Raw genomic sequence first — 26,945 nt, forward strand, 5'->3', positions numbered from 1 at the left:
TGTTTGTCTTTTGCCCATGTTCTATTGAGTTGTAGGTCTTTTCTTACTGTTTGTGGGAGTCCTTTTTATATTCTGGATACTAGTCCTTTGTCAGATATTTGTATTGTGAATACCTTTTCCTCTTCTGTGATTTGCTCTTTCACTCTTTAATTGTCTTTTGAGGAATAGGTCTTTATATAATCCAATTTATCAGATTTTCTTTTATGGTTAGTGCTTTTTGGGTAATGTTAAAAAATATCTTTGCCTACTCCAGCGTCACAAAGATGATGATCTATATTTTCTTCTCAAAAACTTCATTATTTTACCTCTTATATGTAGATCTTCCCTCCATCTAGAATTGACTTTTGTCTAGATATGAGGAAGGGGGTCACAAAACATTTTTCTCCATATGGTTATGTAGTGGAGTCAGCACCATTTGTTAAAAAGATTATCCTTTCTCCTCCACTACAGCGTTAGGTTTGTCTTAAATCAGGTAACCAGAAGTGTGGCTTGTTTCTGGACATGATTCTATTCTGTTCCATCAGTCAGTTTTTCTACCCTTGTGCAAGTAGCATACTGTTTTAATTATTATAGCTTTATAATGGGTTTTGTTAACTGTTAGTGTTAAGTTCTTCACCATCTTTGTTCTTCTTTAAGATGACCTTAGCTAACTGGTGATTGTCAACCGGTTATATGGAGTTAATATTCATTCTGTATGCCTTCCACCCTCTACCATACACATCCCTCAACCAGCTGACTGAAATACTGGCTTAATCTACTTAGCTGTCAAGAGGACCCAGTTAGGACCTCTAACCTCTTAGTGGATTTTCAGATTTATTGAGTAAACAGAAAACAATTTCTTTTCTGTTTATTGAGTAAACAGAAAATGTGATGAATTAAATTATTCATCACATTTAAACTCAGTGCTCGCTTTTAGCATAAATCACTGCTGTGTGCAGTAATCAAATATTTAGTTCAAATGTGTATATTTAATTGCACTGAGGCTTAATTTTCTCATTTGTAAGTAATCAGCTGTTTTGTTTATTATGACCAACTCTGTAGATACTGTGTTTGGGATTTTTGAAGCAAAAAGATGAAACAGGAATAGTAAAATAAAAATAAGACGAATCCATCTGGAAGACTGAATCATCTGTGCCTGACATTTAAAGGCAGTAATCTTTGTTAGTCACAATGTGATATTGTCACAGTTGGAAGAAATTTCTCCTCAGTATCCTGCCTTCTTTCCCCCTTCCATTTCATGTTGAATCAATTGGGGGAAATCATAATTTTTTAAACTGAAATATTAGTTATTTTTCTTCAAAATGAGTCATTCATAACTTACTTTCTTTGGGGGCTGGAGAATGGGAAGGAGTCAGGGAAGTAGGGGCCTTCTGGTGACAGTGACTGTGCATTCCACATTCCCATATGACACACGTCATCATGTATGGTACATCAGAGTTGACCCTTGAACAGTGCAGGTGTGAACTGTGTGGGTCCACTTACATGTGGGTATTTTCCAGTAGTAATTACTACATCACTACGTGGTCTGTGATTGGTTGAATCTGCAGATGCGGGGGTGGGAGGTGCCTATAAATTATATGCTGATTAACCCTTGCATTGTTCAAGGTCCAACTGTATTTAAAATTGAGACTGTCTTGGGAAATTGAAAATATATGAATTATTACAGTACCTTTGGAGAACTTTCTTTCTAGTTTTTAAACTCGGGGGCCAGACGATCAGAGATCTGTATACATGTGTGCTGCATGAGTTTTTAATTCCTCTCTCAATTAATAAATGGTGGGTTACAAGGGTTCATGTTTGCTTCAGAAGTTGGAATTGAACTGAATGTGAGTTAGGCACATAAGGCTCTAACCCCACCTATTTGCTTTTAATTACAAATAAAGAATATACCATTTCATTTATAATGTAATTTTAATATAATTAAGCTTGAATAGTTAAAAGTTGCATAATTATATCCTTCATGAGTTAGAATAACTAACCAACCCAAATCTGCTCAGATCCCTGGCAGCAGTCCATTTGTACAACCATGTGGTAGGCAGTTCACCTGTGTTAGCAGGTCTGATACAGATTTTTGCCTAAAGATCTCCGTGGCAGCATTTTTGAACAGGTACTTACTGAGTGCATATTGATTTTCAAATACTTTGTAAGCTCTGGCAATACAAAGATGAGCAAAATAGGTGTGTTACCTGCCATCACAGAAGTTTCCAGCTAGAGTTGTATAACTCTGGGTTATAATGTGGTGTGTTTGCCTACTGGTAAAAAGAAATAATTTTTTTCCAGCTTTATTGAGATATAATTGACATGTAATATTGTGTAAGTTTAATGTGATGGTTTGACGCACATATACATTGCAAAATGTTTACCACGTAAGGTTAGTTAACACATCCTTTACCTCTCAAAATTACATGTTTGTTGTTGCTGTTATGGTGAGAATATTTAAGATCTACTCTCTTAGCAACTTGCAAGTGTACAGTGCGGTATTGTTGACTGGAGTCAGCATGCTGCACATTAGATCCTCAGAACTAACTCATCTTATAACTGGAAGTTTGTACTGTTTGAGTAACATCTCCCCATTTCCTCTACCCCCCAGCCCCTGGCAACCACCAATCTACTCTGTTTTTATGAGTAAGTGATTTTTGATTGCCCTGTGAGTTTTCAGGCCTTCTGCTCCAGTTAAGGATAAAGTTTCTAGAACAATAGATTAGTATCAGACTTTTACATATTGTGGGCCATTTTTCCTCAACATGTAATTAGTTAATAGTGTGTAACGTAGCTGGATTTAGCCGTTTGCACTCTGTGCAGAGCATATTCTGTCTGAAAATATTAAGGCTCTGTTTCTGAGTGCTCCTGGAAACAGGCACTCAAAATTAACGTGCACCGCACGTTCTTTATGTATCACGTTTCCTTATCTACTGCTCTTTTTGCTTGGATTGGGAAATAATGAAAATGTGTATAGTTACCTATCCATAGACTGTGGCCATATTTGGTATCAAGAGTATGTCCTTATTCATAGATAAGATCTGTGTCCATATATCACAAGTTCCTGTTTAAGAAGCAAAGTGAGGTAATGAACAGGGAGAGGGATGGATCCCTATCTGACAGAATTTAGGTGGCCACTCCCTAGGTGTCCAGGAGGAGGAGGGCAAGATTAGGACCAGTCTTTTTCAGAGGTGTGTAGGTTTGGTGCCCCTTCCTTTCCTTGTTGTCTTCCTAAGATCCTCCCTCTGTCTTCTTAACTTACCCTCTGGCTCTCCAGTTCCTTCCTGCAAAGCACACCTGGATTTGATTTATCTGTGTAGTTCTACTTTTACACCTTTTAAACCAATGTCAAGTTTGTCTGCCTCTTGCCATCTCCACTGCTACATCTGATAGATATTCTCTTTCAGTTACTGCAGCAGCCTCCTTACTGCTCTCTCTACCTGAAACTTTTCCATTCCAGCTCATTCTTCCTTCATTTTGGAGCCAGAATAATTTTACTGAGATGCCCCTATGGGTATTCAGGGAGTTTCCCTAGGTGCTTTTCCCTGGTTGGGCTTAGAGTTTGGCCTAGCGAGAGGCTAAAGCATGCTGTGTAGAGGGAGTAGCATTTACAAAGCTTTGATGCTTTAACTGATGGCAGCATCATTACATCAAGGAGACAGCCTCCAAGAAAGACTGCAGTTCTTTCAGACCTGATAGTCATTTACCTCTAGGCATGCTGGCAAAGTCAGTTATATTACTTACTGGTGGTATATCCTTACTTTAATTCAAGCCCAGATACACTTGAACCTTGTTTCTCTTACACAGTTGGATTTGGAAGACCTGTTCTGCCATTTATAATCTAAGAGCTTCTTCCTATTGTTTTCCTGGAGTATTTGATTCACTCTACTGTGTTTGTTTGGTTAAGAAGAATAACTAATTTGCAATGGTGATCAATATTTTGCCCAGTTCAGCAAACATCTTTGATGAGTTGGAATCTCCTGTCGAGGAGAGAAGTTGCCAGTTAAACTGTTAATGGAAAGCAGTGTATTAGCATAGACAGCATCCTGAAAATGCACAGGTACCATCTACTAATTAGCTGACCATTGTTGCCTCTTAACCAGTTTGGTGACAGTATATCCTAGGGGAGTTTGTTGTTTTCCTCCATTGATAATCAAAGATTAGACATGACTACAGTTGAGAGTAAAGCTGTTAAGCTGGAAGTAGACCAATTAGTGTAAGTGATGGTAAAGGTGTTAGAGAAGATAAAAGTATACTGTAGTTGTAAAGGTAATGTCAGTTTAGAACTTCTCCTAAACTATAAATGATCTCCCTTTTCTGTGGTGGAGATAATACAAGGGTGAGGCATGTAATCACACTGGCATGTTTGAGGTAAATGTCCTTTGTTGTTGTCTTCAACCCTCCATATTTTTTGCTCTATTTCTTCCATAATATTTTAGTTATAAATATATGTAATTAATATATTGTTGATGTGTTTCATTCAGTAAGTTCCTGTCAAATATAATTTTAAAGTATAGTTGCATTTAAACATTGAGCTTAAGCAAATTAGATGTTTTCTGTGTTTTCATGAATACATTTACATGCATTCATATAGTCCACTTACTTTTTAAGTTTACTGTTTTCTGCCATGTGTTTTTTACATTCAAAGGCACATTTTCCTCTTATTGAAACTGTTTCAAGATGTTGTGATGTAGGCTGGTGGAAAAATGATTCATTTGACAGTATTGTATTCTACAGTCAGGGTTATTGGAGTACATCATATTTCATTAAGGGAGAAAAGCTTGAGAAAAGGAGAGTCTGTAAACCAGATAAAAGTAACAGTATCTGTTAACTTCATTATCTTATCACCATCACCTTGGGAGTTACTTAGTGGTGCCTCATCAAGATAGGACCAGTCTACTTATTGTCTACTGGTTTAGAATTCTCCTAACCAATACCTAAGAAATCACAACTTGCTGGTTCAAATTATAAAGTATTTTTTGGATCTAAGCCAAATTCGAAGATGGATTTTATAGCATTCAGTGTAATTTTTTTTTTTTACACTTATTTATTTATTTATTTTTGGCTGTGTTGGGTCTTTGTTGCTATGCGCAGGCTTTCTCTAGCTGCAGCGAGCAGGGCCTACTCTTCATTGCAGTGCGCAGGCTTCTCATTGCGGTGGCTTCTCTTTGTTGCGGAGCATGGGCTTTAGGCTCATGGGCTTCAGTATTTGTGGCTTGCGGGCTCTAGAGCGCAGGCTCAGTAGTTGTGGCGCATGGGCTTAGTTGCTCCGCGGGATGTGGGATCTTCCCGGACCAGGGCTTGAACCCGTGTCCCCTGCATCGGCAGGCAAATTCTTAACCACTGAGCCACCAGGGAAGTCCCCAGTGTAATTTTGTTTTTGTTTTTGTTTTGCGATACGCGGGCCTCTCACCGCTGTGGCCTCTCCCGTTGCGGAGCACAGGCTCCGGACGCGCAGGCTCAGCGGCCGTGGCTCACGGGCCCAGCTGCTCCGCAGCATGTGGGATCTTCCCAGACCGGGGCACGAACCCGCGTCCCCTGCATCGGCAGGCGGACTCTCAACCACTGCGCCACCAGGGAAGCCCCCCAGTGTAATTTTTAAACATCTGTTCCTTGAATAAATAATTCTTTAAAAGGCAAAAATAATGTAATGGAATTCATACCCTGCTGTGGATGTGCTAAATAGTGTGATTTTTCTGAAGGGCAATTTAGGAATATGTATCAAGAGCTTTGAAGTGTTACCTTTGACCTAGTAATTCCATTTCGAGGATCTTAAAGATTTAACCAAAGATACTCATTGTAGTATTATATCTAATGATGAAAATTTGGTAAATCATAATGTCCAACAAAATATAGTTTTGATATATCCATATAGAAGAATGTTACTTAGCCATTATAAACTTTATTACTTAAGACTATTTAATAACAAGGGAAAATCATGATATAAAAGTGAAAAAGGTATGAAGAACTCTAAGAAGTTGAGCTCTATCAAACAAAAGCTAGCATTTAAAAGCATGAGTCAGGGGACTTCCCTGGTGGCGTAGTGGTTAAGAATCCACCTGCCAATTCAGGGGACATGGGTTCAAGCCCTGGTCTGGGAAGATCCCACGTGCCGCGGAGCAACTAAGCCCGTGTGCCACAACTACAGAGCCTGCGCTCTAGAGCCCACTAGCCGCAACTACTGAGCCTGTGTGCCACAGCTACTGAAGCCCGCACGCCTAGAGCCCGTGCTCCACAACAAGAGAAGCCACGGCAATGAGAAGCCTGCGCACTGCAACGAAGAGTAGCCCGTGTTCGCCGCAACTAGAGAAAGCCTGCGCACAGCAATGAAGACCCAACACAGCGAAAAAATAAATAAATAAATAAATTAAAAAGCATGAGTCAGCCCTGTATATAAAAGATCTGGAAAGATCATCAAGCCACATAAGATGCAGGAAAGCAAGGTATAGAATAATACACACACATACACAGAAAAATAAGATGTTTATGAAAATACACTAAATGAACCATTTTTAATTTGTATATAAGCATGTACAGGCATAAAGAAAAGTCTTTTTAGTAAAACTGTTAATAATGACTGGAACTGGAGATAATAAAAGGCTTACTTTGACTCCTACTTGACTTTTAACAATGAGAGTGTATCTATATATTAATTTGTAATTTAACGTAATAATAAAAAAAACCCCTGCAACTTTTCTATTTTATAAAGAAAAAAATTCACTAAGATATAAGCATGGTAGGAGTTCAGATAGTTCTTAATATTCTTTGTATTTTTTTATAGTTCGCAGAATTTTGGCAGTGAACAGGTATTATTTTTATAATCTGAAAAAGCAGTAAGATTTTTTAAAAAGCTGAAATCACAGGTAATAGTGTGGTCTGGAGTAAGGATTGCTGTTATTCAGATCCTGGCTATAGCATTCTAGAGCCTTGTGACCTTGGGGCTGGGGTAGGGGGAGCTGTTTTACTTTTCTCACAGGATTTTTTGAAGAATAAATTAGGTATGACATATGTAGGTTAATTTTTATAGTGTCTGGCACGCATTTGGTGCTTAATGAACCTTTATTTCCTTCCTTCTTGTTTTTTTCTCATTAATGACATAATAAACTCTTCAAAAGAGATGGAAAATACCATAAAGCTATTAACAAAAACACAAATGTATTCAATAACTAGACAGTTGAAGAGCTTACAGTGTGATAGTTTCAGAAATAATCCTGCTACGGTATACAAAGTGAGAATATTCCTTAGAGCAAAACAAAGAACTATGGTATTTCACTTCTGATGATAGGAAGAGGTGAGTATCAATCCTCACTGTTCTGTATGAACCAGTTGTTAGTCAGCAGTAACATTGTTGTCTAAGTATAGTTTAGAAAATTCTCCACAGGTTCAACCTGAATAGTTTTTTTAAAGCTTTGTTATAGATAAATTGCTGTGTTGTTTTTTTTTTTGTTTTTTTTGTTTTTGCGGTATACGGGCCTTTCACTGCTGTGGCCTCTCCCGTTGCGGAGCACAGGCTCCGACGCGCAGGCTTAGCGGCCATGGCTCACGGGCGCAGCCGCTCCGCGGCATGTGGGATCTTCCCGGACCGGGGCACGAAGCCGTGTCCCCTACATTGGCAGGTGGACTCTCAACCACTGCGCCACCAGGGAAGCCCAAATTGCTGTTTTTATTCATCATAAATGTCAATATTAAGAAATAAAATTAGGATTTCAGGATAAGTCTTCTATTAGTAAATTAATATTTAAAATGAGATACCTTAATTTCAGAGGCTATATTTCAGTGACATAAGATAATTAGGGAAAATAGACATCAACGTAAAATTCTCAAAGCAGTTAACGATTGTATTCTTCTTACACATTTGTTAGACATACAATAGCAAATACAGACATCTGCTTTTCCCTGTTTTACAGAGGAGATATCACAAGCTTAAAGAGGAAGATTGATTGATATCAGCTGGTGAGGTGGCAAAGTAGGGTCTCGCCCTAAATACATTGGACTTGAGAAGCACAAACATTGCTGTCTCTGGTAATGCTGCATCTGATGTTTTCATACAAGGAAGCAATTTTTAAAAACACAAATTCAAAAAGATACATGCACCGCAGTGTTCACAACAGCGTTATGTATAATAGTCAAGGTACAGAGGCAACCCAAGTGTCCATCAACAGATGATGAATGGATAAAGAAGCTGTGGTATGTATATACAATGGAATACTACTCAGCCATAAAAAACAATACAATTCTGCCATTTGCAGCAACCCAGATGGACCTAGAGAGTATTATGCTTAGTGAGATAAGTCAGACAGAGAAAGACAGATACTATATGTTATCACTTATGTGTGGAATCTAACAAATAAATGAATGTCTATAACAAAACAAACAGACTCACAGGTATAGAAGACAAATTAGTGGTTACTGGTGGGGAGAGGGAAAAGGGGAGGGGCAAGATAGGGGTATGGGATTAAGAGGTACAAACTACTGTGTATAAAATAGATGAGCAACAAGGATAGATTGTACAGCACAAGGAAATATAGCCATTATTTTATAATAACTAGGTGGAGTATAATCTATAAAAATACTGAACCATGATGCTGTACACCTGAAACTAATATAATACTATAAATCAATTATACTTCAGTACAAAAAAAGGAAACAATTTCTTTAAAGGGCTGAGAGGTTTGGATAGGTATCAAGTGTTCCTGTTAGTTCATTTGTTTCCTTATTTAGTCATATTTCTCAAAGGAATACATTTGATATCATGTATAGCTGGCTATGTTTCTTATAGTCTTTCTCTTGAGTCGCAACCCTTCAAGAATGCCACATAGTGAAAAACAGTTTGGGATAGATTTTTGTGTGGTAGAAAATGAGTGTGCTTTGGGAAACCACTCTGCTCGTGTGACTCTGAGTCAGCAGCAGGGTCTCAGCTGGGAGCCTGCACTTACGGTTTGGCATGAGCACCTCTTTTCTTGAGTATCTACTAGTAATGAAAATTTCAATATTAATGCCAATTCAGTGCTTTTTATAAATGTATGAAATCCTTTAAAATTAAGCCCTCTGAGTTCATTTCCACTCTGATATACATATTTTCCTTTATTCTATATGATCTTTTTTCTAAAAAGCTAAAAAAATATGTTGGAATATGTTGTTCTTTCATACCCGTATCCGATTTTTTACCTTGTAGATTGGTCAGTGGTCAGTGTTTTTTTTTTGTCTCAGTAGTGTCTTTATATTTTTAACCTTGTAGTTGTTTGACTTATTATAGGTTTTCTAGGAAATTTTTTGTTGTTTTAAATGAATTTCAGAATGGTTCTCTTTTGACTTTGTCCCTTATCTTAATGGCATCCTATTATTTTCCTTATCTAATTTAGTGTATTATTGTCATCCTTGCACTACAGCATTTGTTCTAAGAGGTAATCTGAGCGGCATTGTGTTACCCTATTCTCTTGGTTGGCTAAATGACTGTGAGAGAGGCAGTGGACTCCAGGCTCCAGGAGGGCAGAGACCATGTCAGCTTTACTCACTGTACACTATGTCTTGCACAGCAGGTGGTACATAGTAGGCACACAGTACAGAAGTACACGAGGGTGTGTCTAAGCACAGATAGAGCAGAAGGAACCTTGGGGTCATAGGTCACTATAGCCTGAGTCATCAGCGTATTGTTTGGGGTGTGGAGCACAAGAAAAGGAGGAGAGGGAAGATTCAGCCAGGATTTTAGAAGTATGTGGAAAACGAGTAATAGTGATAACAGTAATTTTTTTTCTTCTTTTTTTAGCATTTTAACCTTTTTTTTCTTAATTTTTATTTTATTTTTTTATACAGCAGGTTCTTATTAGTCATCAGTTTTGTACACATCTCAGTGTATACATGTCAATCCCAATCTCCCAATTCATTCCACCCCCACCTCCACCCCACGCCACTTTCCCCACTTGGTGTCCATACGTTTGTTCTTTACATCTGTGTCTCTACTTCTGCTCTGCAAACTGGTTCATCTGTACCATTTTTCTAGGTTCCACATACATGCGTTAATATACGATATTTGTTTATCTCTTTCTGACTTACTTCACTCTGTATGACAGTCTCTAGATCCATCCACGTCTCTACAAATGACCCAATTTCATTCTTTTTTACGGCTGAGTAACATTCCATTGTATATATGTACCATATCTTCTTTATCCATTTGTCTGTTGATGGACACTTAGGTTGCTTCCATGAACTGACTATTGTAAATAGCGCTGCAATGAACATTGGGGTGCATGTGTCTTTTTGAATTATGGTTTTCTCTGGGTATATGCCCAGTAGTGTGATTGCTGGATCATATGGTAATTCTATTTTTAGTTTTTTAAGAAACCTCCATACTGTTCTCCATAGTGGCTGTATCAATTTATATTCCCACCAACAGTGCAAGAGGGTTCCCTTTCCTCCACACCCTCTCGAGTACTTGTTGTTTGTAGATTTTCTATTGATACCCATTCTAACTGGTGTGAGGTGATACCTCATTGTAGTTTTGATTTGCATTTCTCTAATAATTAGTGATGTTGAGCATCTTTTCATGTGCTTCTTGGCCATTTGTGTGTCTTCTTTGGAGAAATGTCTATTTAGGTCTTCTGCCCATTTTTGGATTGGGTTGTTTTTTTTTTAATATTGAACTGCATGAGCTGTTTATATATTTTGGAGATTAATCCTTTGTCCGTTGATTCGTTTGAAAATATTTTCTCCCATTCTGAGGGTTGTCTTTTTGTCTTGTTTATGGTTTCCTTTGCTATGCAAAAGCTTTGAAGTTTCATTAGGTCCCATTTGTTTATTTTTGTTTTTATTTCCATTACTCTAGGAGGTGGGTCAAAAAGGATCTTGCTGTGATTTATGTCAGAGTGTTCTTCCTATGTTTTTCTGTAAGAGTTTTATAGTGTCTGGTCTTACATTTAGGTCTCGAATCCATTTTGAGTTTATTTTTGTGTATGGTGTTAGGGAGGGTTCTAATTTCATTCTTTTACATGTAGCTGTCCGGTTTTCCCAGCACCACTTATTGAAGAGGCTGTCTTTTCTCTATTGTATATCCTTGCCTCCTTTGTCATAGATTAGTTGACCATAGGTGTGTGGGTTTATCTCTGGGCTTTCTATCTTGTTCCATTGATCTATGTTTCTGTTTTTGTGCCAGTTCCATATTGTCTTGATTACTGTAGCTTTGTAGTACAGTCTGAAGTCTGGGAGTCTGATTCTTCCAGCTCCATTTTTTTCCCTCAAGACTGCTTTGGCTATTTGGGGTCTTTTGTGTCTCCATACAAATTTTAAGATTTTTTGTTCTAGTTCTGTAAAAACTGCCATTGGTAATTTGATAGGGATTGCATTGAATCTGTAGATTGCTTTGGGTGGTATAGTCATTTTCACAATATTGATTCTTCCAATTCAGGAACATGGTATATCACTCCATCTGTTGATACCATCTTTAATTTCTTTCATCAGTGTCTTATAGTTTTCTGAGTACAGGTCTTCTACCTCCTTAGGTAGGTTTATTCCTAGGTATTTTATTCTTTTTGTTGCAGTGGTAAATGGGAGAGTTCCCTTAATTTCTTTTTCAGATTTTTCATCATTAGTGTATAGGAATGCAAGAGATTTCTGTGCATTAATTTTGTATCCTGCAACTTTACCAAATTCGTTGATTAGCTCTAGTAGTTTTCTGGTGGCATCTTTAGGATTCTGTTTTTTTTTTTTTTTTTTTTTTTAACGGTACGTGGGCCTTTCACTGCTGTGGCCTCTCCTGCTGCGGAGCACAGGCTCCGGACGCGCAGGCTCAGCGGCCATGGCTCACGGGCCCAGCTGCTCTGCAGCATGTGGGATCTTCCCGGACCGGGGCATGAACCCGTGTCCCCTGCATCGGCAGGCGGACTCTCAACCACTGTGCCACCAGGGAAGCCCAGGATTCTTTATGTATAGTATCATGTCATCTGCAAACAGTGAGAGTTTTACTTCTTCTTTTCCAATTTGTATTCCTCTTATTTCTTTTTCTTCTCTGATTGCCATGGCTAGGACTTCCAAAACTTCGTTGAATAATAGCGGCTAGAGTGGACATCCTTGTCTTGTTCCTGATCTTAGAGGAAATGCTTTCAGTTTTTCACCATTGAGAATGATGTTTGCTGTGGGTTTGTTGTATATGGCCTTTATTATGTTGAGGTAGGTTTCCTCTATGCCCACTTTCTGGAGAGTTTTTATCATAAATAGGTGTTGAATTTTGTCAAAAGCTTTTTCTGCATCTATTGAGATGATCATATGGTTTTTATTCTTCAGTTTGTTAATGTGGTGTATCACATTGATTGATCTGCATGTACTGAAGAATCCTTGCATCCCTGGGATAAATCCCACTTCATCATGGTGTATGATCCTTTTAATGTGTTGTTGGATTCCGTTTGCTAGTATTTTCTTCAGGATTTTTGCATCTATATTCATCAGTTATATTGGTCTGTAATTTTCTTTCTTCTTCTTCTTTTTTTTTTTTTGTGGCACGTGGGCCTCTCACTGTTGTGGCCTCGCCTGTTGCAGAGCACAGGCTCTGGACTTGCAGGCTCAGCGGCCATGGCTCATGGGCCCAGCTGCTTCGCGGCATGTGGGATATTCCCGGACCGGGGCACGAACCTGTGTCCCCCGCATCGGCAGGCGGACTCTCAACCACTGCGCCACCAGGGAAGCCCTGTAATTTTCTTTTTTTGTAGTATCTTTGTCTGGTTTTGGTATCAGGGTGATGGTGGCCTCATAGAATGAGTTTGGGAGTGTTCCTTCCTCTGCAATTTTTTGGAAGAGTTTGAGAAGGATGGTGTTAGCTCTTCTCTAAATGTTTGATACAGTTCACCTGTGAAGCCATCTGGTCCTGGACTTTTGTTTGTTGGAAGATTTTTAATCACAGTTTCAATTTCATTACTTGTGATTGGCGTGTTCATATTTTCTATTTCTTCCTGGTTCAGTCTTGGAAGGTCATACCTTTCTAAGAATTTGTCTGTTTCTTCCAGGTTGTCCATTTTATTGGCATAGAGTTGCTTGTAGTACTCTCTTAGGATGCTTTGTATTTCTGTGGTGTCTGTTGTAACTTCTCCTTTTTCATTTCTAATTTTATTGATTTGAGTCCTCTCCCTCTTTTTCTTGATGAGTCTGGCTAATGGTTTATCAATTTTGTTTATCTTCTCAAAGCACCAGCTTTTAATTGTATTGATCTTTGCTGTTGTTTTCATTGTTTCTATTTCATTTATTTCTGCTCTTTTTATGATTTCTTTCCTTCTGCTAACTTTAGGTTTTGTTTGTTCTTCCTTCTCCAGTTCCTTTAGGTGTAAGGTTAGATTGTTTATTGGAGATTTTTCTTGTTTCTTGAGGTAGGCTTGTATTGCTCTAAATTTCCCTCTTAGAACTGCTTTTGCTGCATCCCATAGGTTTTGGATTGTCGTGTGTTCATTGTCATTTGTCTCTACGTATTTTTTGATTTCCTCTTTGATTTCTAGAGTGAACTCTTGGTTGTTTAGTAACATATTGTTTAGCCTCCATGTGTTTGTGTCTCTTACACTTTTTCCCCTGTAATTCATTTCTAATCTCATAGTGTTGTGGTCAGAAGAGATGCTTGATATGATTTCACTTTTCTTAAATTTACTGAGGCTTGATTTGTGACCCAAGATGTGATCTATCCTGGAGAATGTTCCATGCACACTTGAGAAGAAAGTGTAATCTGCTGTTTTTGGATGGAACGTCGTATAAATATCAATTAAATCTTGCTGGTCTAGTGTATCCTTTAAAACTTGTGTTTTCTTATTAATTTGATGATGTGTCCATTGGTGTAAGTGAGGTGTTAAAGTCCCCCACTATTATTGTGTTACTGTCGATTTCGTGTTTTATAGCTGTTAGCAGTTTCCTTATGTATTGAGGTGCTTCTGTGTTGGGTGTATATATATTTATAATTGTTAAGTCTTCTTGGATTGATCCCTTGATCATTATGTAGTGTCATTCCTTGTCTCTTGTAACATTCTTTATTTTAAAGTTTATTTTATCTGTTATGAGTATTGCTACTCCAGCTTTCTTTTGATATCCATTTGCATGGAATATCTTTTTCCATTCCCTCACTTTCAGTCTGTATGTGTCCCTAGGTCTGAAGTGGTTCTCTTGTAGACAGCATATATATGGGTCTTTTTTTTGTATCCATTCAGCAAGCCTGTGTCTTTTGGTTGGAGCATTTAATCCCTTCACGTTTAAGGTAATTATCGATATGTATGTTCCTATGACCATTTTCTTAATTGTTTTGGGTTTTTTTTTTGTGGTATGCGGGCCTCTTACTGTTGTGGCCTCTTCTGTTGTGGAGCAACAGGCTCCGGACGCGCAGGCTCAGTGGCCATGGCTCACGGGCGCAGCCGCTCCGCGGCATGTGGGATCTTCCTGGACTGGGGCGCAAACCCGTGTCCCCTGCATTGGCAGGCGGACTCTCAACCACTGCGCCACCAGGGAAGCCCTGGGTTTGTTTTTGTAGGTCCTTTTCTTCTCTTGTGTTTCCCACTTAGAGAAGTTCCTTTAGCATTTGTTGTATAGCTGGTTTGGTGGTGCTGAATTCTCTTAGCTTTTGCTTGTCTGTAAAGCTTTTGATTTCTCCATCGAATCTGAATGAGATCCTTGCAGAGTAGAGTAATCTTGGTTGTAGGTTCTTCCCTTTATTCACTTTAAGTATATCATGCCACTCCCTTCTGGCTTGTAGAGTTTCTGCTGAGAAATCAGCTGTTAACCTTATGGGAGTTCCCTTGTATGTTATTTGTCGTTTTTCCCTTGCTGCTTTCAATAATTTTTCTTTGTCTTTAATTTTTACCAATTTGATTACTATGTGTCTCGGCGTGTTTCTCCTTGGGTTTATCCTGTATGCGACTCGCTGCGCATCCTGGACTTGCGTGGCTATTTCCTTTCCCATGTTAGGGAAGTTTTCGACTATAATCTCTTAAAATATTTTCTCAGGTCCTTTCTCTCTCTTTTCTCCTTCTGGGACCCCTATAATGTGAATATTGTTGCGTTTAATATTTTTCCAGAGGTCTCCTAGGCTGTCTTCATTTCTTTTCATTCTTTTTTCTTTATTCTGTTCCGCAGCAGTGAATTCCACCATTCCGTCTTCCAGGTCACTTATCTGTTCTTCTGCCTCAGTTATTCTGCCATTGATTCCTTCTAGTGTAGTTTTCATTTCAGTTATTGTATTGTTCATCTCTGTTTGTTTGTTCTTTAATTCTTCTAGGTCTTTGTTAAACATTTCTTGCATCTTCTCGATCTTTGCCTCCATTCTTTTTCCGAGGTCCTGCATCATCTTCACTATCATCATTCTGATTTCTTTTTCTGGAAGGTTGCCTGTCTCCACTTCATTTAGTTGTTTTTCTGGGGTTTTATCTTTTTCCTGCATCTGGTACATAGCCTTCTGCCTTTTCATCTTGTCTATCTTTCTGTGAATGTGGTTTTCGTTCCACAGGCTGCAGGATTGTAGTTCTTCTTGCTTCTGCTGTCTGCCCTCTGGTGGATAGGCTGTCTAAGAGGCTTGTGCAAGTTTCCTGATGGGAGAGGCTGGTGGTGGGTAGAGCTGGCTGTTGCTCTGGTGGGTAGAGCTCAGTAAAACTTTAATCCACTTGACTGTTGATGGGTGGGGCTGGGTCCCTCCCAGTTGGTTGTTTGGCCTGAGGCGACCCAACACTGGAGCCTAGCCGGGCTCTTTGGTGGAGCTAATGGCGGACTCTGGTAGGGCTCATGCCAAGGAGTACTTCCCAAAACTTCTGCTGCCAGTGTCCTTGTCCTCACAGCCACCCCTGCCTCTGCAGGAGACCCTCCCAACACTAGCAGGTATGTCTGGTTCAGTCTCGTATGGGGTCACTGCTCCTTCCCCTGGGTCCCGATGAGCACACTACTTTGTGTGTGCCCTCCAAGAGTGGAGTCTCTGTTTCCCCCAGTCCTGTCGAAGTCTTGCAGTCAAATCCTGCTAGCCTTCAAAGTGTGATTCTCTTGGAATTCCTCCTCTGTTTGCTGGACCCCCAGGTTGGGAAGCCTGACGTGGGGCTCAGAACCTTCACTCCAGTGAGTGGACTTCTGTGGTATAAGTGTTCTCCTGTTTTTGAGTCACCCACCCAGCAGTTATGGGATTTGATTTTATTGTGATTGCGCCCCTCCTCCCATCTCATTGTGGCTACTCCTTTGTCTTTGGATGTGGGGTATCTCTTTTGGTGAGTTCCAGTGTCTTCCTGTCGATGATTGTTCAGCAGTTAGTTGTGATTCCAGTGCTCTCACAAGAGGGAGTGAGAGCACGTCCTTCTACAGTGCCATCTTGAACTCTGTGTGAAATTTAAATACTTCCAGTTGGAATCAGTTCTAAAACTGACTTGAGAGCGACCCCTCTTTAAGTCAGTTTCTGATTCATGAACCAACTCACCCAAGCTCAAGTTACTTTGATGTTTAAAGAACTGTGATCCTTTTGAAGGTAGGGATTGTATTTTATTGATTTGACCAGGGAGTAGTATCATACCTGATCCTGGTGAGCTGTCAATAAAGTTTTGTTGAATACATGAATGAATAGAATATTATCAAAGGTTTAAAGAATATTTGAATAGGTTCAGAGCTTGATTTCCTTTTGTCTATGTAAATATTATGAAATAATTCCCAGTAAATTATTCAGGCAGAGTATCTCTTAAAACATCATTTATGAGAATAGCAATAACTACCCCAAAACACTGGTCATAAGCCTTAAGAGTACTATTATTTAAGATAAGAATTATGCATGTCATCCTTTGCCAATTTGAACTAAGAGAGTGGGAAAATGATAGTGACATACTGGGCTGACAAGGAGGCAGTAAAATTGTTATCCTCATACATTGTTGGGGGTTTATAAAATGGTTAATCCTTTTAGAAAGCATTTAAAAGTATAAGAACCATCAAAACGTGTATACTTTTGACTCAGTGTTATAATTTTTAGAATCTAATGAAGTAGTCCAAAGTAAGGCACTAGCTATATATAGAAAGATGTTAATTGTAGAATTGTTTATCTAATTGAAGAATATTATAGTGTTAAACCTCAAGTAAGTTAATTATCTCTCTGCCTCAGTTTTCTTTTCTGTAAAATGGAGATAAAACAGTACCTTTCTCAAGTTGTTGTGAGAAATAAATGAAATTATATGTATATTAAAGTAGTATCTGGCATATATAAAGCACGCAAATTTAGCTGCTACTGCTGTTGTGTTTTATTATTATTGATGAGTAGTTCTCTCATTTCTTGGAGTCCTTTATGTCATTATGCTAGGCATTAAGTTGGGTGAATGGGAGATAAGTAAATAAAAGTTGTGGTTCTTGTTTACAGGAAACTTAAAATTCATTTGGTGGTGAATGTAATATATTTATAAATATTTTAATTACAGATCAGTATGTGTTAAGTGACACAAGAAAGTTACAAAGTGCTGTGAGTGCTCTAATACAAGGAAGATTGCAGATTGCTTTGGGTTTGTTGCGATGGAGAAGTGACATTTTCACTGAGCTTTGAAGGATAAATAGGATTTTGAGAAGTAAAACTATGAGATGGTATTTCATGGGGTACATGAGCAAAGACAGAGATTGGAAAATAGATCATCTATGTGTGTAGTGGAATAGAATTTGGGGTAATAAAGCAGAGGAGAGAGGAAGAGTCCCCATGTTGGAATGGTTTGAATGCCAAGTTGAGTTTTTATTTTATTCATGTGACGTTGCTAAGTGATGGCTTTTGTGACCTGATTAGAGCTATGTTTTAGGAAGATTGAATAACTGCAGAATGATTTGCTGGAGGAAGAAGAGATGGGAAGTGGGAAGACTATTTTTTCCTCCCTTCCCCTCCCCTCCCATCTCCTCCCCTCCCCCTCCCCTCCCTTCCCTTCCCTTCCCCTCCCTTCCCCTCCCCTCCCTCCTTCTTTCCTTCCTTCCATCAAAAAATATTTGTTGTTCACTCCTGTGCGGTGTTTTATGTTTTGTATTGAGGATAGTAAACTTTATCATATTTACTGCTTGACCTGTGATTGTTAGTGGTGTTTCAGAATGTAGATGATGAAGACTGTAACTAGTGTGGTGTTGTAGGAATGAAATATTAGATGTCAAATGCTTACAGAGGTGGCATGGCAGGCTTGATAATCTTGTATGTGGGGTAAGGGAGAGAGGTCCAAGTTAAAGACAACTTTTAGGTTTTAAACTTGAGTGACTTGGGGACTTATTGCACTTCTTGTTCCTAATGCACATTGGGAAATAAAGAGGGTGTGCTAGTGTATGTGGACAAGTGGGATTTTATATATGATTTATTTCGTTTGCATTGCCAGTGGAAAATTCAGTTGATTCCTTTTAGGAAGCAGTTAGCAATGGGGAACTGGGACTTGGCGAGTAGGGAATAGGGGTGGCCAGGCATGTTAAGAATATAGATTTGTAATCATGTCTACAGAAGTGGTAGATAAAGCCTGAAGTGAATGAAACTGTCATGGGAGAATGTGGGTTTGTGTGTGCTCTTAGTGGGGGTGGGTCTGGTGCTGAATACTCTTCATTTTAAAAGAGTCACTTTATTCCTTAAAAATATTATATATGCCCATTATAAAAAACCTGGTGGTATGGAGGGTATATCCAAAATCTTACTACTCAAAAGTAACTCATTAATATTCAGGAAGATCAGTCTAGACTTCTTTTTATACATATTCGTAGGTAGTTAGAAATAATTTTGGAAATTACTGTTTATTGAACAGTGTATTTTATTTCATACCATGACTGTCTTTAACAGTCCAAATCCCTCAGTTGTTTGTTTGTGATATTGAGTTCCTACCACTGTAGCCCTGTATAGGGCTGGGAGGAGGTACATTCTCGGTGTGTTGCAAGAGCTTGCCTTGAGGGGCAGTGATCAAGGGAGGTGACAGGAATGTGACACATGGTGGAACTAGTTGGCCTCAGGGTTCCAAGTAGAGCTGTGGTATGGTAGATTAAAAATGACTGCACATTCTTTGCTGCTCTTTAAAGAAGGCATTTAAATTATACTAAGAAAAAACGTTTTTCTGTCACATCATTAAAAACAGTTACTTCTGGTAGCACTTAGTGAATTTAAGTGGTATTTCAGGGTTAGTTTGTATTATTAATATTATAAAAGCTAGATTGCTACTATTGCAATTCCTGTCTTTAAGGTATATCGCATAGATATATTTTCAAGAATATATTATTCATATATAGAAAATGTAAAATTAAAATCTGTAAAGAAATATTTTGTGAACTTAATGGTGTCCAGTTATTTCCACTTGTATCATGCTGTTATATGCTCCCTTTTGAGTAGGGAAGAGTTTGATCTTGTTGACTAGCTATAAATGGGGAGAATGTGCTTACAAGAATTAAACAACTTGGTTTAGATATTGATATTTGATGGGGTTGGTTATCTGAAAGTCACATCTTAAGATGGTAATCTCAATTAGTATAACTGGCAAGTGGGACCTGCATCTTTAAAAATTTAAGTTTTATGCCCAGAATTAATTCTACAAACATTTTATGTGCAGGTGATATGTAGGAAATGAAGATTATAAAAAACAGTCCCTGCCCTGGAATTTATATAGTCTGAGAGGTGAGAGAAGAAATTTGTATGAACAAGGTAGAATGATAGTTGCCTGAAAAACTACAAAATGCTGTGGGGTCTCCAAGAGGGAAAAATCTATTTAAAAAAAAATTGTGTGGGGGGCTTCCCTGGTGGCACAGTGGTTGAGAGTCTGCCTGACGATGCAGGGGACACGGGTTCATGCCCCAGTCCGGGAAGATCCCACATTGCCATGGAGCGGCTAGGCCCGTGAGCCATGGCCGCTGAGCCTGTGCGTCTGGAGCCTGTGCTCCGCAATGGGAGAGGCCACAACAGTGAGAGGCCCGTGTACCGCAAAAAAAAAAAAAAAAAAAAAAAAAATTGTGTGTGTATGTCTTGTAAGTTTTTTGGAAAAAAATTTCAGGAAGAGTGGCATTTGAGTTGGATTTTAGAGAGATGGCTTGGTGTCCGCAGACTGAGACTGGTTTGATGGATTAATGTGAGAACAACACAGGTGGAATAGTATGGAACGTATTTGGAAAATGGCCAGTAGTGTGTGTTGGCAGTAATGTGGGGAATGAGGAGGATTAATTGGAGATGGTGTTAAGGCTGATGTGCTAAGGAGTTTGTACTCTATTTTGTAGGCGTTTGAAAACACTTGGAGGTATTTTATTTGAGCAGGAACTGATATCATTCAATTTGTATTTTAGGAAGGTTTCCTAGAGGGACTAAGAGATAATTAATGGTAGGTAGGAGCATGAACTGTGGAGTCTTCAGTACAGGGACACCTCCTGGCTCTGTCACTCTTGGTAATCTGGTCAATCATGGGTTTACTCATCTGCAAAGTGGTGGTAATGATAGTACTTAGAGAGCTGTTGTGAGGCATAAATGACATTTTGCAGTGGAGTGCTTACTACAGGTCTTAACACAGAGTAAATGCTCACAAAAAATATTTGCTACAGAAGAATATGATTTTGGAAAAGGGCAAAAGCTAGAGGTAGAAAGAACACACAGGAAAGAGGAAAGTCAGTCTGTACTAACCAACAAGGTAGTATAATATGCTGGGGCTTTTAAAAATTATGGAGATAACATTTTATTGCACTATTGAAAAGTCTTAATTGTGTTTGTTAGATATATGTGTGCATGTGTTTAAAATAAGTTCTCTGAAAAGGCAGCTGGTTATATTACATCTCGCCTGTCTTTGTATCAGAGTGACCTTAAGCCTGCATGAACGCACGGGTTAGTGACTTTTGTAGATACGTGGTGTTGGCGGAACAGGAGATGATTAGTAAACCCAGCTGCCTGGGAAGTCATTGATTGAAGAAAGACCATCGCTGAAGTTTTCACTCAGTGCTTCCTCACTGTGCAGCTTTTTTTCTTACTGGGTCATGAGAAATGAGAAGAGGGTAGAAAAGAAAGGACATGAAAGGGCAAAGGCTCCATTACTTGGCTTTGTTGTTAGGAGTTATTCCTGAGAGGGTATAAAAGTTAGAAGGAAGAATCCTTTAACATAAAGGTGCTCTGTGTCCTCAAAGGGACTGTGAATAAATTCCGTGATTGTTTGGCCTTAAGATGAGAGATTCAGGGTGAATTGATTTTACCTAAGCTTATGGGAAGAGTTAGGATTAGTCAGAAATGTGATTGAGAAAATTGAAAGTTACCTTGAAACATCAAAGTCCTTGGGGTCAAATGCGACTCTGCTTTTTCTCCAGCTCATACCCACTATATCAGCAAACTCTGTTGTCCCTACCCTCAAAATAGATCTTGGCTTGGGGCATTTCTCACTTCCTCCATTGCTCCCACTCTAGCTCAAAATCACCATTTCCTCCTTGACTAGACCAAGGCAACAGCCCTAAACTGGTCTCCTTGTTTGATTTGTGTCCAGCTCAGAACTAGTCTTTATATAGCAGCTGGGTTAAACCTCTATAATATAAGCAAGGCCATATTCCTCTTTCACAGAAACCTTAGTAGATTCCTATTTCAGGTGTTCTTAGTACAACTTGGAAAGCCCTGCAAGGTCTGGCCCTATTTCTGAAGACTTTTCTCCTGTCACTCCACTGATACTCTATTGCACACCCTAGCCATCAAGCTGCTCTTGCCCCAGGGTCTTTGCACTTGTGGATCCCCCTGCCCAGATGGGCTTTCCACAGGTACCCACGTAATTCACTCAGTTTATTCAGGTCTCTGTTCACAGGTCACCTCCTCACAGAGGCTTCTCTGGTTACCTACTGTAAAGCAGGCGTTCTCCGTTCCCTTTAACAGGCTTTATGCACTTATCACTACCCAACAAATACATCTTTTAAGAACATTTGTCTTCCCCATTAGGATATAAACTCCAAGAGAGCAGGGATTTTGTTTTTTGGAGTATTCCTACCAGCTAGGACTTAGCAAAATGGCCAGTAAATATTTGTTTAATGGATGAATGATTTGTAAGCAAAAGGGGATTTATATTTCTTTAAATCTGAAATTTACTATTTTCATCACCATTTACTTATTATCAGCTATGTACTGGAGCAGGCAAAATGAAAATGTGAAATATTTAAGAAAAGGAACAACTAGGGAACCATAGGATTATAATAGGATATCCAAGCAGCTTTTGCTTAAGATCATACTTGGTGGTATAGACGATATAGTCTTTAGAAGTTTCTTTCCCTCTAGCTGTAAATTATCTTTCTTATGACATTGTCTATGCTAAACTTGAGGGCTGACAAAAATTGTTTGATTCTTACAAATTATTTAGTAGCTGACTGATTTTGTAACTCTCTGGTTAACAGTGTGGTCTTCATCGTGTGTGATTCTTTTCAGAAATGCAATTTTTTAGGTCTTATATAGTATGTAGAAGTTTTCAATCTTAAAGTGAATTTCAGCTCTAGATCTTTTTGACAAAGTTTCAAACTCTCAGTTCCAAATATCAGAGAACTATGTTGAATTTAAATGGCTATTTAAATTCCATTTAAAGTGAGGGACTTCCCTGGTGGTGCAGTGGTTAAGAATCCGTCTGCCAGTGCAGGGGACACGGGTTCGAGCCTTGGTCCGGGAAGATCCCACATGCCATGGAGCAACTAAGCCTGTGCGCCACAACTACTGAGCCTGTGCTCTAGAGCCCGCGAGCCACAACTACTGAGCCCACGTGCCACAACTACTGAAGCCCGCGTGCCTAGAGCCCATGCTCTGCGACAGGAGAAGCCCCCGCAATGAGAACTCTGCACACCACAACGAAGAGTAGCCCCCGCTCGCCGCAACTACAGAAAGGCTGTGCGCAGTAACAAAGACCCAGCGCAGCCAAAGATAATAAAATGCATAAACTTATAAAAAATAAATAAATAAAGGAATGAATGAATGGCTAAGTGAAAAACAAACGTTGCAAACACCAGAACGCTCTTTGGGATCATTAGGAAACCCAGCATGCCTTAGTGTATAAAACTAATGTAAGTCATACTTAAATTTGAATTCTTTCTTACTAGTATTATAATTTTGCACAAGTTTTTTAACCTTTCTTGAGCCTGTTTACCTAATGAGTAAAATGGGTATAAAATTATCTAGCTACCATACAGGGTTGATGTATGAATTAAGAAGATATTTGTATCATATAGTTTGTACATAATAAATGGTAGATAATATTATATAATAGTATATGCATGGGTTGCTGTGAGTGCATATGTTTTTGTATTTTGATAGTTGTGATGTTTCTAATTTTCCAAAGGTATTCGACAGTATTAACTAACATATTTTAAATCTATCCAGTTGTCATGAAATCCAGTCAGTTTGTTTTACGCTTTTTATTTTAAAAAGCAGGTGTATTTTGAATTAATGCTTTATTTAAAATAATATTAGGGAGGGTGGAAGAGAGATGCAAGAGGGAGTAGATATGGGGATATATGTATAGCTGATTCACTTTGTTATACAGCAGAAACTAACACACCATTGTAAAGCAATTAGATTCCAATAAAGATGTTAAAGAAAAATAAAAAATAATATAGTATTAGAAGTTATGAACATGAGAAAGTGACATAATTTCTGCTTTTAGAGATTAAAACATATTTAGGATCAATATTTTTGAAGCTCTGTAACTATTTTTTTTGTTTTTGTTTTTTTTAGTTTATTTATTTATTTATTTACTTGGCACAACCAATTCCGGTTCCAGGTCAGAAGAATATTGATCAACAGATTAAAACGCGGCCAAGAAAAATCAAGAAAGATGGAAAGGAAAGCGCTGAGGAAATAGACAGACATGTTGAATGCAGGCGTTCAGGGCCTCCAAGGAGATCACTGAGTCCACGGAGGTCCCCAAGAAGATCCAGAAGTAGAAACCATCATCTGGAGGGCCATGGGTCTTCTAGTTTTGACCGAGAATTAGAAAGAGAGAAAGAACGCCGGCGACCAGAGCGTGAAGCCAAAGAAAGGGAAAAAGAAAGGCGAAGATCCCGAAATATTGATCGGGGGCTGGAAGGCAGGCACAGCAGGAGTAGGGAAAGACATAGAAGCCATAGTCGAAGTCGTGATAGGAAAGGGCATAGAAGGGACAGGATCGGGATCGGGAAAGAGAGAAAGAAAATGAGAGAGGTAGAAGATGACTGTGATAAGGAAAGAGGTAATGACTGTGAAAAGGAGAGGCCAAGAGAGCGGTCCAAGGAACGGAGAAGTAGCGGTGAGGTAGAAGAAAAGAAATATAAAGAAGACAAAGCTGATAGGCGGCATAGAGATGACAAAAAAGGTTCCAAGAAAGAAAGCATAGGAGTAGAAGTAGAAATGTGGGGAAACAAAGTAGAATCAGTAGCAAAGAGAAATCAAGTAAACATAAAAATGAAAGTAAAGAAAAATCAAACGGAGTAGAAGTGGCAGTCAAGGAAGAACTGACAGTGTTGAAAAATCAAGAAAACGGGAACATAGCCCCAGCGAAGAAAAATCTAGGAAGCGTAGCAGAAGCAAAGAACGTTCCCACAAACGAGATCACAGTGATAGTAAGGACCAGTCTGACAAACGTGGTCGCCGAAGGAGCCAAAGTACAGAACCAGAGAGCCAGGACAGCATCAAAGCAAAGAGGAGAGTGTGTGAAAATCTTTGGTAAAAGTGGATCACATTGAATCCTATAAATGTTGGATTAAATCTGCTTTTTTTTTTCCTCCCAAGTTGAGATGGTGCAGTAGTTACACACTCTTCAAGCTCCCTGTAGGCTGCATTTTCATTTCCTCTTTTGTGTAGGGAAGTGCCTTTGTAATCCCATTTATTGCATTGATGTTTTCACCCAACTGTTGAGTTTGATACATGATGCACAGATTATTCTTGCATTTTATTGTTTAATTGTTTTTGAGATGTACAGTCTGTACATATGTCCTGAAAATGTTTTAATTCCTTTGGCATGGTTGCCATGTTGGTCAAATTTGTGTAAGGCAGTAAACTGCCACTAATTCTATTTTTGTTTTGTAGGTGTGGGATTATGGTTTGGGTATTGAAGTTAGCATGGCTGTGCTTTTCATAATAGAAGGCTAAAAACTTTGAAAATGGATCTTGGATGTCTATTATAGGAGAATTACATGCTTTCAGTGTACATGAAGGCAGCAGTTGTAGGATTCACATTCTTGTCCACTGTATGTTATCTTGGAAGGCTCTTGTTAATATGTCAAACCTAATATTCTCCACAGTTAACTTTAGAGAGAATTTAGGAGAAGTTAGTTTCTGATGCAAAGGTTTCAGTTAGGCTGTGATTTGATCAAAAGTCCTTTTAGCATTCTACCTCAAAGGGACACTGTTAGTATGACTAAAATTTATTCACTAAGTTTTCCTTTTTTATTTGAAAAAATACATGACATGTAATCCTTTTCTTGAATTTTTCAGATTTTAAAGTACTTTATAAAAGGAGAAATTAATGTCCAAAGCCTAGCATTCTTGCAGCAACCCTATACTAACGTGAAATTGGGAGAGGGTGGGGCAGATGAGTAGAGAAATAGATGTAAGCCTCAAGCTTCCAAAGCATTTTTATAAATGGAAAACTTAAATTATGAAACAGCTTGATATAGTGTCCTTTTTTAAATTGAAAGCTTTTTTTATTGATAATGAAGATTGCTGTTTGAGGTTTTAAACTTAATCTAGAACAGAGAAGTATTTAAAGTAATGCTATGCTGCATTATTTAAGATTATCAGCAAATTATTTGATAGATTATTCTTACGACTTGTATTCTGATTACAGAGAAGGATCATGAGTGTGGAATAAATACTGGATTAAATCCTTTAAAAAAAATAAAATTATACTATGGATGTACCTGGTCATCTCATTGATGTTAGTGTAGGACCAGTGCACAGTATGGCTCAGTAAAATAAAATTACATATTGAAGTTTTCAAGTAGCAGATTCCAGCTTTATTAGATAATCTTTTGATGCTTCTACAAGCTTTTTATGGTTAACATTTTGTGGTATAGTTTTATTCCTTAGATGCTTTTTTAGCCTTCCATCTCTCAAGTGAGATAATTAGCTTCATTCCATGAAATACGGATTTTAATGAATAAGAAAAACATTATTTCTCCTGAGTCCTCTGAATATGAATTAAGAAGGCAATAAGATGTACCTAATAGACTTATAAAAACAGTGCTGCAGTAATGACTGATTTAAAAAAATCCAGTTATATACAGTTCATTTGTTATAACAGTTATGGCAATATTCTGGTCATTACCTATAGAATATATTTGACTTAGAAACTCCCTCTGAGTCTTCATACACTACCCGCCTCTCCTCTCCAGCTGTGTAGAGAAATATAAAAATATACGGTTAATTAGAGTCAGTGGGTGAGAAAATGGCATACACACTCAGGAATTAGGCAGTTAACTTGAAAGTTGCCTTAGAATAAGCTGAATGTGCTGTGTAGGAATTTTGCAAATTGTCATTAAGATTTGTGCAAATGTAAATGCAAATACTGGGTTCTTCTGATAGTTTGCTCTTTCAGGTACTGTACACGGGGGTATACTGCTGGAGGCTACTGCAACAGAAGTACCGTTTGAGCTATAGTCTTCTACAAAAATATAGAGAACTGGAGAGTAGTAGCAGGGAAAGCATTCCAGCAGGGAGCAGCCAGTGTTTGCTTGGAGGAAGTCATTCGACAAAACTTGGCTAAAAAACAGGTTGCAACTGCAACATGCCTGCTTTATCTGTGTGAAATGATTTATCATTCTTTTATTTGATGTCTGCATATACAAATATAAAGGTGGTCGGTCACCAGTGGTCACCTGTTCTACATAGCAACTCACACATTGTGTGTGAATGTCAGCAGTTATTCACCAGGCGGCGGCATGAAAAGGCTGGACTCAAACATGTCATCTTTAAAGGAACCTCAGGTAGTAAGCATGGAAACCTTGTCCATTATAGCAAATCAGCAAAAGGTTATATTATTATTTTCAATTTGTGCATTAATACCTGCTGAATATTACATACACTGTACTGTCAAGTA

General features: G+C 38.5%; 1 protein-coding gene across 3 annotated transcripts in view; it reads left to right on the plus strand.

The window, feature by feature from the left end:
- Positions 1–26,945, plus strand: part of ARHGAP32 (Rho GTPase activating protein 32) — a 267,538-nt gene that overhangs the window by 22,792 nt on the left and 217,801 nt on the right. The window contains exon 1 of one of the 3 annotated variants that reach the window (XM_033861805.2): positions 24,328–24,571. The exons of the other annotated variants lie outside the window; for them this stretch is intronic. The gene's annotated coding sequence lies outside the window, so the exon portion shown is untranslated. Of the gene's footprint in view, positions 1–24,327; positions 24,572–26,945 lie in introns of those variants that run through there. 3 annotated transcript variants of the gene reach the window in all.

This window comes from Tursiops truncatus, chromosome 8 (genome assembly GCF_011762595.2).
Source record: "Tursiops truncatus isolate mTurTru1 chromosome 8, mTurTru1.mat.Y, whole genome shotgun sequence".
Classification (NCBI taxonomy): Eukaryota; Metazoa; Chordata; class Mammalia; order Artiodactyla; family Delphinidae; genus Tursiops; species Tursiops truncatus.